At 51.0% G+C, this 14,970-nt stretch overlaps 1 protein-coding gene across 28 annotated transcripts in view; it reads right to left on the reverse strand.

Moving 5' to 3' along the window:
* The window catches only part of RBFOX3 (RNA binding fox-1 homolog 3), a 355,830-nt gene that overhangs the window by 244,332 nt on the left and 96,528 nt on the right, over nt 1–14,970 (reverse strand). For 4 of the 28 annotated variants that reach the window (XM_084647034.1, XM_084647030.1, XM_084647018.1 and 1 more), the window contains exon 3: nt 5,376–5,552. The exons of 22 other annotated variants lie outside the window; for them this stretch is intronic. The gene's annotated coding sequence lies outside the window, so the exon portion shown is untranslated. Of the gene's footprint in view, nt 1–5,375; nt 5,553–11,338; nt 11,430–14,970 lie in introns of all 28 variants that reach the window. 2 more of the 28 variants (XM_084647031.1, XM_084647020.1) reach the window with 1 other exon arrangement.

Raw genomic sequence — 14,970 nt, forward strand, 5'->3', positions numbered from 1 at the left:
AGGGAGGTGGTAGAATCTCCTTCCTTAGAAGTTTTTAAGGTCAGACTTGACAAAGCCCTGGCTGGGATGATTTAATTGGGGATGGGTCCTGCTTTGAGCAGGGGGTTGGACTAGATGACCTCCTGAGGTCCCTTCCAACCCTGATATTCTATGATTCTATGAATATAACTGTGGATATTGTGATCATCCATATAAATAGCTCATCCTTTTTGAAATCCCATTAAGCTCTTTGCTTCAATAGTATCTTGTGGCATCAAGTTCCACAGACTAATTATGCTATAAAAACCATTGCTTCATCCCAGTTTAAATGTGTTGCTTTTCAATTTCACTGTTCTTCTATTATGACAGATGACAATCAGGAGCCCTCAGCTGGCCCGCTCTTATTTCCGGTAGATACTCTGAAATGAGTTGAGTAAAATTGAACGCAGTGCACTTGCCAACCGTAGAAGGGGGCTGAGGTGCTAGGCAGACACCTTGTTTTAATAAGATGGGAGAACAGAGGGAAAGTGCAAGTTAATCTGTCCCTCGTGACTACCAATGGGACACCATGCACCGCTGGCCAGGGCAGACAGCTCCAAGGAGCATGTAGCCCATGCACATTGTGCAAGTCACACTACACTAGTGGTTCTCAACCTGCAGGCCACTTGCAGCCCACTCAGCACACAGCTGCAGCCATTGTGACATCCACAGGGCCACAGAGGTAGTACTGCATGCAGACCACAATGGTAAATAGGTTGAGAACCACTGCACTACACAAACACACAGGCCTACAACTCTTGTACAGGCACTGGGTCAGCAGACAAGAGGGATTTACCAGAAGGTGGCGAGAGTTCAAAGGGGGGAATGCGGAGTCTCCCATTTACCCAAAGTTATTTCCTCATCCTCGTTGTGCATTGAAACTGTATGGTGATGACAACGCACCAAAAGCCACCTTCCCCCTCCTAGACGTGAGAACCTGCCACCACAAGCTGGTGCTCTGTATTCCATTCAGATCGCTCTTCGTTAGCTCGGCACAGAAATCGGAGCTGCTACTCAGACAGAAAGCCTCCATCCCATAATAAACAGCATGAACTATTTATAAACCTGAAAATGTCTTTATTATTATTATTTTTCCCCCAGAAAAATCTTACACAATACTCTTAACTACACCCCACCAAGGACTCGCAGGTCTGCAGCGCTGGTATCGCTTCCTCAGGCAGTGCCCAGTGGAACAGATGGCAGTGTGGGCGTTAGGTACCAGCCTCCTGGCAATATGAACATCTGTTACCGTTAGAAAATGCTAATTGCCGTCAATCAGGACAGCACCTACCCACATTTACATGCAAGCACAAAAAAATTACGCCTAAATTTCTCTGAGCACAACACTCACTGCATGCTAAGTAACTGGAGCAACTCAGATGCTGCAAGCCAGCCTGTTATGAGTGGCTACAGTTCAGATGTACCACGCCCAGGCTGGACTTACCCAGCTTACCCAGTGCAATGCAAATGGCTTGAGAGCTAGAAAGGAATGGTAGTCTCTTGCTCCCCTTTCCTCCTTCTGTATTTCTGGGATTTGAAATCACAACACCAACTGGCCCCACTCTTTAATTTCCAGTGCAAGCAGGAGCCATGTCTCTTTAAATTTCAGCATCCGGTGCACATCAGAGGAACGAATCCTGCTAAAATGCAGATTGAGGGAAGATACTAAAGCTTCTCTACAAGCTCTTCAGGATAACTGGGTATTCCTCTGTTGTCTGATTAAAACCCCCCTCTGCAGCTTCCCTCCCACCTGGCAATGGGCAGGGGCACATTCCTATTAGAATTTACACCCCCTCGTGCCAATTTGGTCCATGAACTCTAAGACGTTTATTGTTGGTGTGGTTCTCTCCCTCCCCACACCAACTCCTTTTGGTTAAAAAATCAGATTTTTCCAACACGACTCTGCAACACAAGTTCAAGCTACCTCAGAAGCGCTCTATTGCCTACTGCCAAGGGGTCCCAGGGAATAATGTCTAGTATGCCATATCTTTGAGTGCAAGATCTTTGGGGCAGGGACCATTTCATATTCTATGTTCAATAGAGAGTCAAGCACATTGTTGGCACTCAGATAATAATGGCCCTAGATATTTTTATGCAACTCAATCCTGACCTTTGGCAACCCCTGCTTTTCCAGGCTTATTAGATCTCCAAACACCTTCGGCTAATCCTCCATAGTCCTTCCCTGCAGTACCTCTTGCTATTGTAAAGCAGAGTGTCCTCAGCAGAGGCTGACAAAAACTCTCCAAAGCCTCTAAAAAGGGGGGCACTTGTACTAATGGGTTTGGGTCAACGGTGTATAACATCGAGATGATCTATTTCATTTGAGAGTTATTGGAATATAGAGCACCCACCCCTAGTCCTGCTCCTTCTACATTATCCACAATATAGGAACAAGGAGACTCAGCAAAATGTTACTATATCTCCAGAGAGCACACATAAGAACATAATGGCCCACTGGGTCAGAGCAAAGGTCCATCCAGCCCAGTGTCCTGTCTTCTAACAGTGGCCAGTGCCAGGTGCCCCAGAGGGAATGAACAGAACAGAATCCATCCCCTGTTGCCCATTCCCAGCTTCTGGCAAAGCATATCAAAGAACAAAAATGGCACCAACATGATTTATCAGCTCTGTCCCCAGAAGTTATATTAAGGGTCATATCTGACCTAATACTCTGTAATGTGGGAGGGGCCTTAGCTCTGCTAGCAGGGTGGGAACCCCACAGAGAACTGCAGCTGAACTCTTGCCGGCTCACTGGAGCAGGTGTGGCACATCGGACTCCATCAGGAACATAAGGAGGTGGAAGTAGTCCTTTGGCCAAAGGAGCTAGGATTTGAGGCAGACAGCTTCTCAGGGAAGGAACCCAAGGCACAGCCACACCTAAGGAAAAGGCTTATGCAAGGCAAGGGGGCAGATTTTAGGTGTTTGCTTGGAAGTAGCTTTCTGCAAGCCAGATCTCAGGAAGGGTAATGCTTGGAGTGTACAGTAAGTGTGCAGCATTCATCTGGAGCTGAAAGGGGACCCCACCACCTTAAAATATGAAATAGCAGCATCCTCTGCATTTGCCTAGGACAGGGTATCAGCTATCAATCTGTGATCAAACCCATGCTCTAGTCTGGAATACTCCACCACCACCACCACCTTTGAGCAGCACCGGCTGATCCCAGACTTAGCGTGCTCTTGCGCAGGCAGACATGTGTATGTTCCGGAGTGAAGTTAGTTAGTTCAGTCCACTTGTACCATTTGGTGAGCACACTTGGTTGTGGAAACCACACAGGCCCCAATTTACCTGGTGTCACTAACTCCAGCCCAAGGGATCAACAATTCAGTAAAAAAAAAAATCCAGCTCCCCCATGAGGCCTATAAGGGGATGTCTACACAGCAGAGAAAAACCCCACAGCTGGCCCAGGCCAGCTGACTTGGGCTTGTGGGGCTGTTTCATTGCTATGTAGACTTCTGGGCTTGGTCTGGAGGCCGGGCTCTGGGACCCTCCCACCTCACAGGGTAGACAGACCCTTAGGCACAGGAGTCAGCCCTGCCTCTGAGTTTTTGTAAACTCGTCAGGGCAGGGACTTGTTATCGTGCACTTTGCACAGTGCCAAATACCTTTCCCGATGCGAAACAAGCGTCACTCGATAGTCACAGCATTAGCTTTTTGAAGACATCATAAACAAGTTACTTTGAAAGTTATCGGTGTTAAAATAGCTCATCTGGTAAGAAATTTACAAGTTAAAGCATCAGCAATCCCCTTCACACCATTACTGGGTGACCATGGAACTATAACCCACCTGTCAGCACTGGCTCCTGCTCCCAGTCCATGGGATCTCTCACCCCAAAGAGCAGAGGAGCTCTGGGTCTCCCTGGCAAAACAGATCCATGCTGCACAAGTCTTACAGCGCACGCCTACTGCTGAGGAAACACGGTCTCTCCCTTGAGCCTTTGCGCAACCAGGGCCTCACCTGCTACCGCACCGTGCACCGTGCCCGCATCGCCACCCACCACACCCCCTAATTTCCAGCAGGAAAACCACGTGAAGCAGCTTCCACTCCCCATGCGGGGTTCAAGGGCTTACATGTCAGACCTCAGTGACTCCTGTTCTCTTGCCCCGCCCCTGGGATAACTGGTGAAACGGCGCGTGCCGAGTTCACACTGCTGTCCGAGTACGCCGGGCAGAGCGAGATGTGGCCCCTTCTCTCCCGACACTGCGGAGGCTGCAGAGATCCCCCTCTCTCTCTTCACCTGCATTTCCAGGAGCAAATCCCTCCACTTCTGGGGCAAAGAATCGCTCCTGTCGCCACGGGGTTGTGGAAGGGGGTGCAAGGGGACCCTCCCCGCAGGTGCTGAGGGGGCCGAAGGAGAATACCACTCTCTCTTCCAGCAGGCTCTAGACCCCTCCCCATCCATTTCCTGGAGGCCGGGGCTCTCTCTGCCCCCTGCTCATGGGCCCGCTGGTTCGCCCTGGCTTCCCCCACGCATCTGCCCTTGTCTCTGACGCTACCCCTCCCCCAAACTGGGCCAGGGCTGAGGCTCCCCTCCCCCCCGCTCTGACCAACTGCCACGGAACCTTCAGGTGCCAACGTTCCACCTGCCGCAGTGCTGCTCCCGAGCTGATCCAGGAGAGGGGCGAGGAAGGGGGCTTAACACGCGTATCTGCTCCCAAGCCATCACTGCTCCCTGCATCCTTCTGCTCTCGTCACGCCACTGGAACTCCCTAGCCAGCCTTGCGCGCCGCACAGGAGAGAAGTGCCTTCACAATGAGCCCCCCGGCTCAGAGGGGTGGGTTATCAGGACAGCGGGGCACCATCTCACTCGAGCCGTTGCACGTCCCTGGCAGGATGCTGGCGCTGTACAAGTGGGAGGTGATAGTAACCCTCACAGCCCTATATGGCACTGGGAATTCATGCTTCCCCATGCTTCAAACGCTGGTCAGACAGAGGCACCGCTATCCGAGAGCCAGTTCCTGTCTGGTGCGAAGCAAGTAGGGACCTTATTCTAGTTCCCAGGGCACAAGGGTCCTCTTCACAAAAGCTGTCAGCACAGTCAGCATTAGCCGGGCAGGGCCAACATGCACTGGCAGGGAGCAGTTTGCCCAGCCATTGCCAGCACTGTCCTGCTCTGGGGACAGACCAGGTGGGTGTACCCTGGTCTTCAGGGCCCTCCGCCTGGTACCACAGAAGGGTGCTTTTTTAAGAAAATGAAGTTACAGAGGGATATATATATATATTTTTTAAATCTTCGCAACTGATTCAGAGCCTGGCTCTGCCCACCTGACTCACAAACCTGCTCCTTTGGCTCTGGTGAGACAGCTCATGTGAGCAAGGAAACATGGGCCAGTGCTTGCAGCTGCCATAATCTTAACTTACCTCTTCATCACTCCCTTCACTTGGGGCTTCCAGCTCAGCCAGCCGCACCACCCCGTAGAATCCACCGCGCCAGTTCAATGAGGTCACGTCCCACGGTGATGTCTTGCCCAATCATACACACTGCAGAAGCACCATCTCTAGCCTTTAGAGAAAGCCCAGCCTGGCCCAGAACTTCTCCTGAGAGAGAGAGAGATTGCCCCACAGGCTGGGGAAGTGGTGGTACAATGTTTGGGAGCTCTCAAGACATTTCCAAGAAGACCCTAAGCACACATGCATTATCTGGCTCTCATTATAGAACTGTAACATGTTGGGGGAGGCAGGTAAACACAATATATAGTTCATTCCCTTGTAACCATTACGTAATGGTTACCGGGCTTTGGCTCCTTCCCCTGGTCCACCCCACATCCCTCCTCAGGATTGGTTTCCTGACTAACTCCCACTGGTAAGAGCAGGTTGTAGCACAATGGCTTCCCGCTGCTCCAACCATTACTCAGCAAGGGAGGGAATCACTCCGTGCTCCAAGGTCACTCAAAAACACCATCTGTCCATGCACTGCATGCCGCTCCCCCAGAGAGTGTGCGAGAGAGAAATTATTCCAATATGCTGAAGGCCACCCTCCCCTTTCCCCCACCCTCCATTCTAGAGGCAGCCAACACAAAGTCAGTCCAACTGCAGTTACAGAGTGCTAGCTTGGTCCGGACTGGGGAGAGCCTGTGGATCTTGACACCAAGATAGCTGCTGAGCCTAAGGCAGCTACAACATCCCCTGGCCAATCTGCAACTCCCCATATAGCCCTCTGGCACTAGGTGTGCTGAGATCCCCCCCTCCTACATCATCACCCAATTACAAAGTCGGAAGAAATAACAGTCCTCTGGCCCTGGGACAGGGCAGGTGCTACTCTCTGTGCTCATGAAGGAGAGTGCACAGTCTCGCCTCCTCACGCCCACCCTGAGAGCCTCCCCTCCAGTCCCTGCTGCTTCCAGGCAAAGGATAAACACAGGAGCCTCCACCCGACAAAGTCCCAAGACATCAAACAAAGGGGATGGAAAACCCCCTTTTACCATGCAGCTGAGCATAGCCCCAAGGAGCAGAGAGGCTCTTCGGGTACGTCTACACTGCAATGTAAACCCAGGGTTATTTGGACTCAAGTGAGCTCACTTTGCAAAAGGCTTGATTGGTTCGCTCTCCATTGCAAACCCAGGAGGCTCTCTGACTGTGTACTTGCGACTGGTGATCAGAACAGAATGGGTTCATGCAGACCTGAGCTGCTGCCGTTTGCAAAGTGGGGGTGGCTTCTGTTTTCAATAGAGCAGATCGCAGATTGTTGGGCTAGAGAGGACTAAGGAAATTGTCCTGTGGAATTGTGGGATACTTCCAGATGACTCCCGGGACCCGTGTCAAGCAGGGCTGCATCTACACTGCAAAGCAGTAGGGCTTGGACCTTGAGTCCTGGCTTAACTCGAGCTCAGAGCCCCCAGCCCTGCAGAGTCCTGGGATCTTGGGTCCGAGCCCTGGGTTAGCACAATTGCAGTGTAGACACAAGGGGGTTAGGCTCAAGCCCAGACTTATATTTCAGTGTAGATACACCCACAGTGTGCACAGCAGCTAGCCACCCCAACTCTACAAGCAATAGCCCACCCACAGAGGCAGTCCAGGCCCACTGTGGTGCTGGAGAGACCACCTCATTGACATCAACACATGCCCCCTACCCACACCCTTGCCCAAAAGGAAGCACATTTGGTTGACAAACAACACTCTAGGAGAAAGTGTTTCAAGTGAGCAGAGCTGCTGGGACGCAGACAGGCTGCCTCTAAATATGAATGCTCCAGCCAGACAGGTGCTGGGAAAAGCTCCAGGCCAAGAGGGGAGGGCAAGCATCTTGTTCAGACCCATCCTTTAGCTCTTGCCATGAGCGTTACACATTGCCAAAGACAAAATACATTCACAAAAGCCAAAATTCTGGCTCTCATGCACAGCCCGCTCCGCCAGGCTGGGGAGGGAGGAATGCCCCCCGAAACAGCCGAGTGAAACAGTGCCCTGCAGCCACCACTCTACTCTCCAGCCTCCTGCACAACCCCATTCGCAGGGGCAACGGAGCAGCCTTGCGGGATACACTGGCCCTGCCCTGTCCATCCCCAACTCTGAAACACACCCCTCCCCCTGCACAAACCATGGTCATAAGGCCCTTCAGAGCCACAGAGAGGGGGCAGGAATGACCTCAGACATCATGCCCACTCCACACGTATTATTTATAATTCAACTCACACCCAAAGCAAGCCACAGCGTGAGCTCCCATGGCATCCTGACCATTCACAGACACCACAGGAGCAGCATCTCTGGCCATGCTGCCTCGGCATTGCCCCCAGGCAGAAACACATTACCGGACAGGCCAGGGAAGTGGGATATTTATGGGGAGTTGTAGTCACCTGCACCCTGAAATGGGTATTAAGCCATATTCACCATTCCTGGGTTGCCATATGTATATCCAAGGATATCGCAATGAGAAACCCATTTTTAACAAAGCCTTGCACACAGCACCTCTTTGCCCCATTTGCACCCACATAGCCACTAGCTGCCCACCCCCTACCATTCCTGTTCTCTTGGCCAAGACACAAACCTTTCAGGCTGGGTTGCTTTAGGTTCTTCTAAACTAACAATTTGAGTTCAAGCCAGTTCTGAACAAAGAGATGGCAAACTGTGACCTCAGAGATAACTCAGTCAAGAAATAAGCGTTTGACTTTGGTTTAGTTGCCATCTTATTGAGGGAAGTTCTTCAAGAGTGCCTAATGGATTTAGGAGCACACATACCATTTAAAGCCAACGGGATGTGTAGCTATTCAGAAATGTTCAACGTCTCCCAAAAAGCCCTACTCTCACGTGTCGCGGTTGTGAAGTACACCTTCTGATGAGAGAACCAGCAGCACTAGCTATTCTTTAAAAAAAGAAAAGGAGTACTTGTGGCACCTTAGAGACTAACCAATTTATTAGAGCATAAGCTTTCGTGAGCTACAGCTCACTTCCTCAGATGCATATCGTGGAAACTGCAGCAGACTTTATATATACACAGAGAATATGAAACAATACCTCCTCCCACCCCACTGTCCTGCTGGTAATAGCTTATCTAACGTGATCATCAGGTGGGCCATTTCCAGCACAAATCCAGGTTTTCTCACCCTCCACCCCCCCACACAAATTCACTCTCCTGTGTGTGTGTGGGGGGGGGGGGGGTGGAGGGTGAGAAAACCTGGATTTGTGCTGGAAATGGCCCACCTGATGATCACGTTAGATAAGCTATTACCAGCAGGACAGTGGGGTGGGAGGAGGTATTGTTTCATATTCTCTGTGTATATATAAAGTCTGCTGCAGTTTCCACGATATGCATCTGATGAAGTGAGCTGTAGCTCACGAAAGCTTATGCTCTAATAAATTGGTTAGTCTCTAAGGTGCCACAAGTACTCCTTTTCTTTTTGCGAATACAGACTAACACGGCTGTTACTCTGAAACCTAGCTATTCTTTGTGAGCAGTAGTAATAATCAGTTCTTAGCACTTTTCATCCAGAGATCACCACACTATTCTCCCCATTGTACACAGAGGGAAAGTGATTTGCCCAAGGAGACATGGTGAATCAGTACTAGAGGTGAGAACAGAACCCAGGAGTCCTGTGTCTTATCCAGTGGAACAGAGTGCTTTGGCAACGCTAGGGCAAGGGATTCTCCCATCTCTGTGTCCTGCACAGGTCTGTGGTGCCCTGAATATTCCTAGCCCAGGAATCCTGCACCGGCACCCCAGCCCATGGACTCGCCTTTGTGGTCCCATTGTTGTGTTGCGAGATTGTTTCCATACGGGAGCAGCCAGCAGAGCCGCCAGCTCCCAGCTCTAGTGCTTAACGCTACATCTGGAAACTCTTCTCACCCTTAATTGTTCTTAATGCTTTAACACACCGAGTGACTAATAGACACTAATTGGGTGGCTTTAGCAGTGAGAGCATGCAAGGAACATGGCTGGCTGCGCCCTCTGTGCCGAGCTGGTATTCTCCCAGCCGTATATCTGCCATCACATTACAAACATCATAAATCACCAGCAAAAAAAAAAGCTAGACTAATTCTCTCTGTTGTCCCTCTGCAAAGAGAGGCACAGAGCCTGAACCCTGAGTGCAGCAAAGACAACTTGAGACAGAAGCAGACAGCTTCTCTGACCACTTTCATTACTTCCAAAACCATCACAATAGCCTTATTCACAACGCCACCCCTCAAAACCATCCCATCACAGCGCTGACTCACATCGCACGGCAGCCACTCGCTCAGGGACGTTTGGTTCCACTGCAGGTAGTTATGAGCTGTGCATTCTGGACCTGTCATTGAAGCTCCACAAGTGAGAGTCAGCTTCCACACAGAGCCTGACTGGATCCCCCCCCCCCCCCCCCGACAATCTAACTTTCCGAAAAAGGCTCCTTTGTGCCCAGAACATGCCATTCTCCATCACTCCCTCAACAACGTCCCACAGCACAGGACCTCTCTCCAGGGGCGTTTAGCACAGGATTTGGGGAAGCACACACTTCACCGTTACTGCTGATGCAGGCAAAGCTCCACTCCTGCTCAACCCACTTTTACATGCTGGGTACCCCCTGCGTTGGGTTCTGGTTTAACCTTCTGACCTCAAGCAGACACAAGAAGACAAGTGATAGATGGGCACAGGGGGCACAGTAACTTTCAGAGGATTTATGGGTAGCAGGATGGCACTGCTGGGGAAGAAGAAATGTGTTGTAACAAAAGGGCTCAGGGTTTTACTACCAGGTTATGAAGTTGGAACGGACTTGTGGATATTTGGCATAGGGCTGCAGTGGTCTAGTGAGTTATGAGCTTAGGGCCAAGAGTTAGAACTGTTGGGGTCTATTCCAGGTTTGCCACAGACTTGCTGTGTGACCTTGGGTGAGCCACTTAGTGTCACTGAGCCTCAGTTTTCACATCTGTAAAACGGGGATGCCACGGAGCCATCTTTGCAAAGCATCTTGAGATTCCCAGGGGCTTGCTAAGTATAATCATCATTATTGCACACCCCATGAGTGCAACACTAGCTAGCACAACTGGTACTATCTGCTCCAGACCAGCCTAAGATGTAACTAACAGGGAACAGAGCAAGACAGGGCTGGAAGGCTGGACCTCCTGGGTTGGGTCTAGTCGTCTGCTATGGCAGGCAACCCCACCATATAATCCTATTCATACATTTATCAAGTTCCTTCCTCAAAATAGTTGGGTTGTTTGCCCCCACTCTTCCTAGTGGGAGGTTGTTCCAGAACCTCCCTTCTCTAATAATGAGAAATCTTCTAATTTCCAGCCTACGGTTCTGCCTACACCACAGCCGATGTCACTCAGGGCTGTGAATATCCCCACCCCGAGTGACACACGTTACACCAACGTAAGCGCTCATGTGCACAGGGCTATGCTGCTCACAGAGGTGGGTTTTTACGGCAAGGGGAGAGCTCTCCCATCGGATAGAGCATCTGGTGAAGGTGTATATGTACAGCGTTGCACCGGCAGAGAGTATCAACACAGCTGAGTCACTGCAGCACTGTACTTATAGACGTGGCCTAAACGTATTCCTGGACAGTTTGTCCCCATTTGTTCTGGTGACAGCATTGTCCTTTAGCGTCAATAGCTCCTCGCCCTCCCTGGGGTTTACCCCCAACGTGTTTATAGAGAGCAATCCGATCCCCTCCGAGCCTTCCCTTTGCTAGGCTGAACAAGCCAAGCTCCGTTAGCCTCCTCTGGTCAGCTCAGCTCTCCACTGCCCCGATCATCCTAGCAGCCCTTCTCTGCACCTGCTCCACTCTGAATTCAGCTTTCTGGAAGTGGGCGGACCAGAAGTCCACACGGTTTTGCAGGTGAGAACTTGCCAGTGCCTTGTACAATGGCATTAGTATTCCCCTGTCTGTACTGGAAATGCATCTTCGGATCGCACTTACCTTCCTCACAGCTGCATCAGTCGTCCTGTGATTGACAAGTACACCCAGGTCTTTCTCCTTCTCTGTTGTTTCCAACTGAGAAACCCACAGCCTACAGCAGAAAGCCTTATTATAGGGCATGACTCTGCACGATTACATTTCATCCCAGGGTGTTGGGCTGGCAGATCATTCTGTTGGGGGATATGCCCTTGAGCAGACAGCCCCTCAAGGCCAGGCCCTTTGGCTCAGGGAGTCTGGAGGGGGTGTGGAGGCCTGGCCTGCATGTGCACAGGACCGGCTGTTCTTACCCGCACATGCTGAACTAGCAGCAGCACGGCTCCCGACTACATCTTACAGGCTGACAGGTCAGCGGCGGAAGGCAGCTGCCCGCTATCCAGGCCGCCAGCTCAGGCTCCTCTGCGACCCTGGGAGCACAGGGCGTTCACTGAAGTTGCACTGCAGTAGGAAATAGACTCAAGTCTTGTTACACAGGGGCTAAGCCTCCCTGGCCATGTTTTCTATAAATCTCCTGGAATTTATTATACGATAACTAGCCTGGAAAAGCTAAATTAAATCCACAGCCAAGAAACTGACTTTCAAGCGTGACCTAATTTACTTTCTTGAAGAAGGGGGAGGAGCTGAGGGGGAGGGATGGGGTAATACCTAGACGACCTCTCTTTGCAGCTGCTCACACCTTCCTCCTCCCCCTCCTCCTCCTCTCTGCAGCCTCACCAGCCACTTTGGGGATGGAGCTGCACAGCCTTTCATGTCTAAGAGGATCTAGCACTCCCACTCACCAGAACAAAAGCACCTCAAGGGCTCCCCTTTTAGATGTTTTTTCCTTCAAGAAGCACTTTCTTCCCAGGGGGTTCCATCACATTTCAGACTGACAGAGAGTATATTTGCCAAAGCTAAGTTACACTGTGTTCTCTCCTTGATCCAGGCCGTTTCTCCACCCCATTAACCCGATCTTCATGCAAAGCACCCAGCATCCTCACTTGAAGTTTGTGGCTTAGAAACCAATGCCCTCTTGCAAGGCCTCAAGCAAGAACAAGCCCCTCCGCCCCCCACGTGAGAGGGGGTTGAAGGATAGCAAGGAAAACAAGACAGCGAAAATGTAGGTGGGGAGATGCTAGGGGTTTGGAGAGTAATGGGGTGTAATGCTCTAGAGCCCAGAGGTTTCCAGACTGTGGACCACGGAGGCCTGACTGGCCACACGCAGCCAGCTCCTTCTCCTTGTTTCCAGTGGCTAAGGCTAGGTCTTCACCACAAGAACAGGGACATTTTGACTCAATGGGAAAAACCAGAGAAGCCCAGACACAGGTTGATTTTACCTCAGTGTAGTTGAGATCAACCCTATACTCCCCACCTGGGGTGTTAACCTTGCCTACTTGGAGGTAACGACCACCTGAACCTCGCCTCCACTAGGGGAGAGCTCACTGGATGTCAAATACGCACCTATTCCTGCAGTGAATACCTAGCCTGAATCATAGTAAGAGACGCTACCTGTACATCAAACACTTCCCCCGGGTTATGATGTGACTGTAAACTGGAGGAGAGGGGGGTCCATTGGATGGCCCATGGAAGGGGAGGTGCCCACAAGACACTCAATCAAAGGCTGCCCTACACACCAGATGGAACCAAAATAGCTCAGCCACTAACTTGCTCTGGAATAGAAGTGACCTATTTCAGTGTTGCTTAAGTGGGTAAAAAACGACACAAGTTAAGTCAACGTAAGAGATTTATATTGGGCCAAGACCAACCGCAAGAGTCTGGCACGGAAACACCATGTTGTGCGAGCTAAAATCCATTTATTATGTGGTGCCAGGTTGTGTGCAGACCAGCCCTAAGATGTGCTCCCTGGGTGAAAAAGTCTGAGCATCCCCTGCTCTAAGCTTCCACCTCCATGGGATGCAAGTCTGGTGATCTGAGCCTACTCCCTTTGCCCAGTGACTGAGACACCTCTAAGCTTTGGTACAATTCAGAATGACTGGCAGCCTCTGCTCAGGAAACACTCACGACTGCAAGAACAGGGATGCAGGATACAAGCTAGGACTGAGGTGCATCAGCAGAGCTGTGTGTGGGGTGCCCTTGGACCACAATAGCTAGCGGGGCTACGAGAGGACTGCAGTGTACTGGCAGAGTAAGAGTGGGGGTTAGGGCAGGAATAGCCGAGTGCTGCTGTTCTGGACCGAGGTGCACCGCCAGAGTTGTGTGTGGGAAGCTTGCATAACAATGCCTGCCCACACGACGCCTGCCTGTAGCCAGCGTGATCAGAACCTCACTTGCATGAGCAACATCATCCACCCAAAGTTTGGTAAGAGACTAAAAAGCTTCAAGGTGATATACAGAGCTCAGCGTCCTTTGCTCCCTTCAGACTGATTAATGCAGCTAGGGAAATATGCCTGGGCAGCCTCTTCACAGAGGCAAGGCTTCTCTTTAATCTGTCTCTCACGGTGACCTCTGCCCCCAGCACAGGGATGAAGATTCTTAAAATCTCGTTCCTTATTTTACGATTTCACAGCATGCACTTAAGATTGACAAAAGAACGGAGAAATTAACGTGCAAAAAGCAGCCACTGCAAGGCAGAGAGATGCACAAAAGCCAGCCTGCCGAGCCTCGTGCTCCTCGGATACACAGCAGCAGGCTAGCTGGGGAGGGCCAGGCTGTTCCCACCTCCCAAAAACAAAAGGGACCACGAACTCCTGCTGCCAAAAGGTTACACGGCTGTGATGGAACAGAGCCACTGGGTCTGGCTTTGGCCCTTCTGAGGAGATGTCTACACTAGATTTTTTTTTTTTTTTTTAACCTGGGGTGGCTGCGACTAGCTATGTCAATGTAAAAATTACCTGGTCTCTGCTAGGATTTCACAGTGAGATCACGATCTCCAAGTAAAGACACTTTGGGGGGGGGAGGGGCCACTAAAGACATAGCCACTTCGGCATCTAAGAGGCCCTTACAGCCAGCTCTCCAGATCAGATCCTGTAAGGAAAGGCCACATTTCCAAACCAGGATGTGTGGTTTGCCTGGACAAACAGGCACAGTGGAGCAAAAGGGTCCTTCTGCATGTGCAATAGGTCGCCCCAAGCAAACAATTCAGACATTTCTGGAAAACCCACCCAAGACGTGACACAGGCCCAGCATCAGTACTCGAGGTGGACTGTGAAACAGGTCTTTGCAACTGGGGGCAGAGGGGAGGGGCAACCAATTCTGCTGCACTAAAGGTAATGAAAATGGACAGAAAACCCCTTTTGCTGGCATTAGGCATCTTTTCCATCCGCCACCAGCTGAGGTCAGTGCTCTCAAAGTCACAACTTCCAGAGACCGTTCTACCCGGCCTTGCTCCATCTGTGATCCTGCTCCACCCCAACCAGTAGGTCAGAAGCCCAGCTCTGCCTGGCCACACCACAATCCTCCCAGGACACAGCGCACTTCACTGCTATGCTTAAGTCTGGAAAGGAAAGATCCTGAGGGCTGGCCTAGGGGAGAAGGTAGCAGTAGTGTAACCGAAGGTGTGAATGTAAATCCATCTTGTTAAACTGGTGTAACTGAGCAACGAACGGGAGAGGGGAGATGAAATAAGGGGAGGGGGGATACCACAGTGAGAAGGGGCCATATACGTACTTCCACAGACACACAGGGGAAGGGGGCGG

Source organism: Lepidochelys olivacea (assembly GCF_965140295.1).
Source record: "Lepidochelys olivacea isolate rLepOli2 genome assembly, chromosome: 14".
Classification (NCBI taxonomy): domain Eukaryota; kingdom Metazoa; phylum Chordata; order Testudines; family Cheloniidae; genus Lepidochelys; species Lepidochelys olivacea.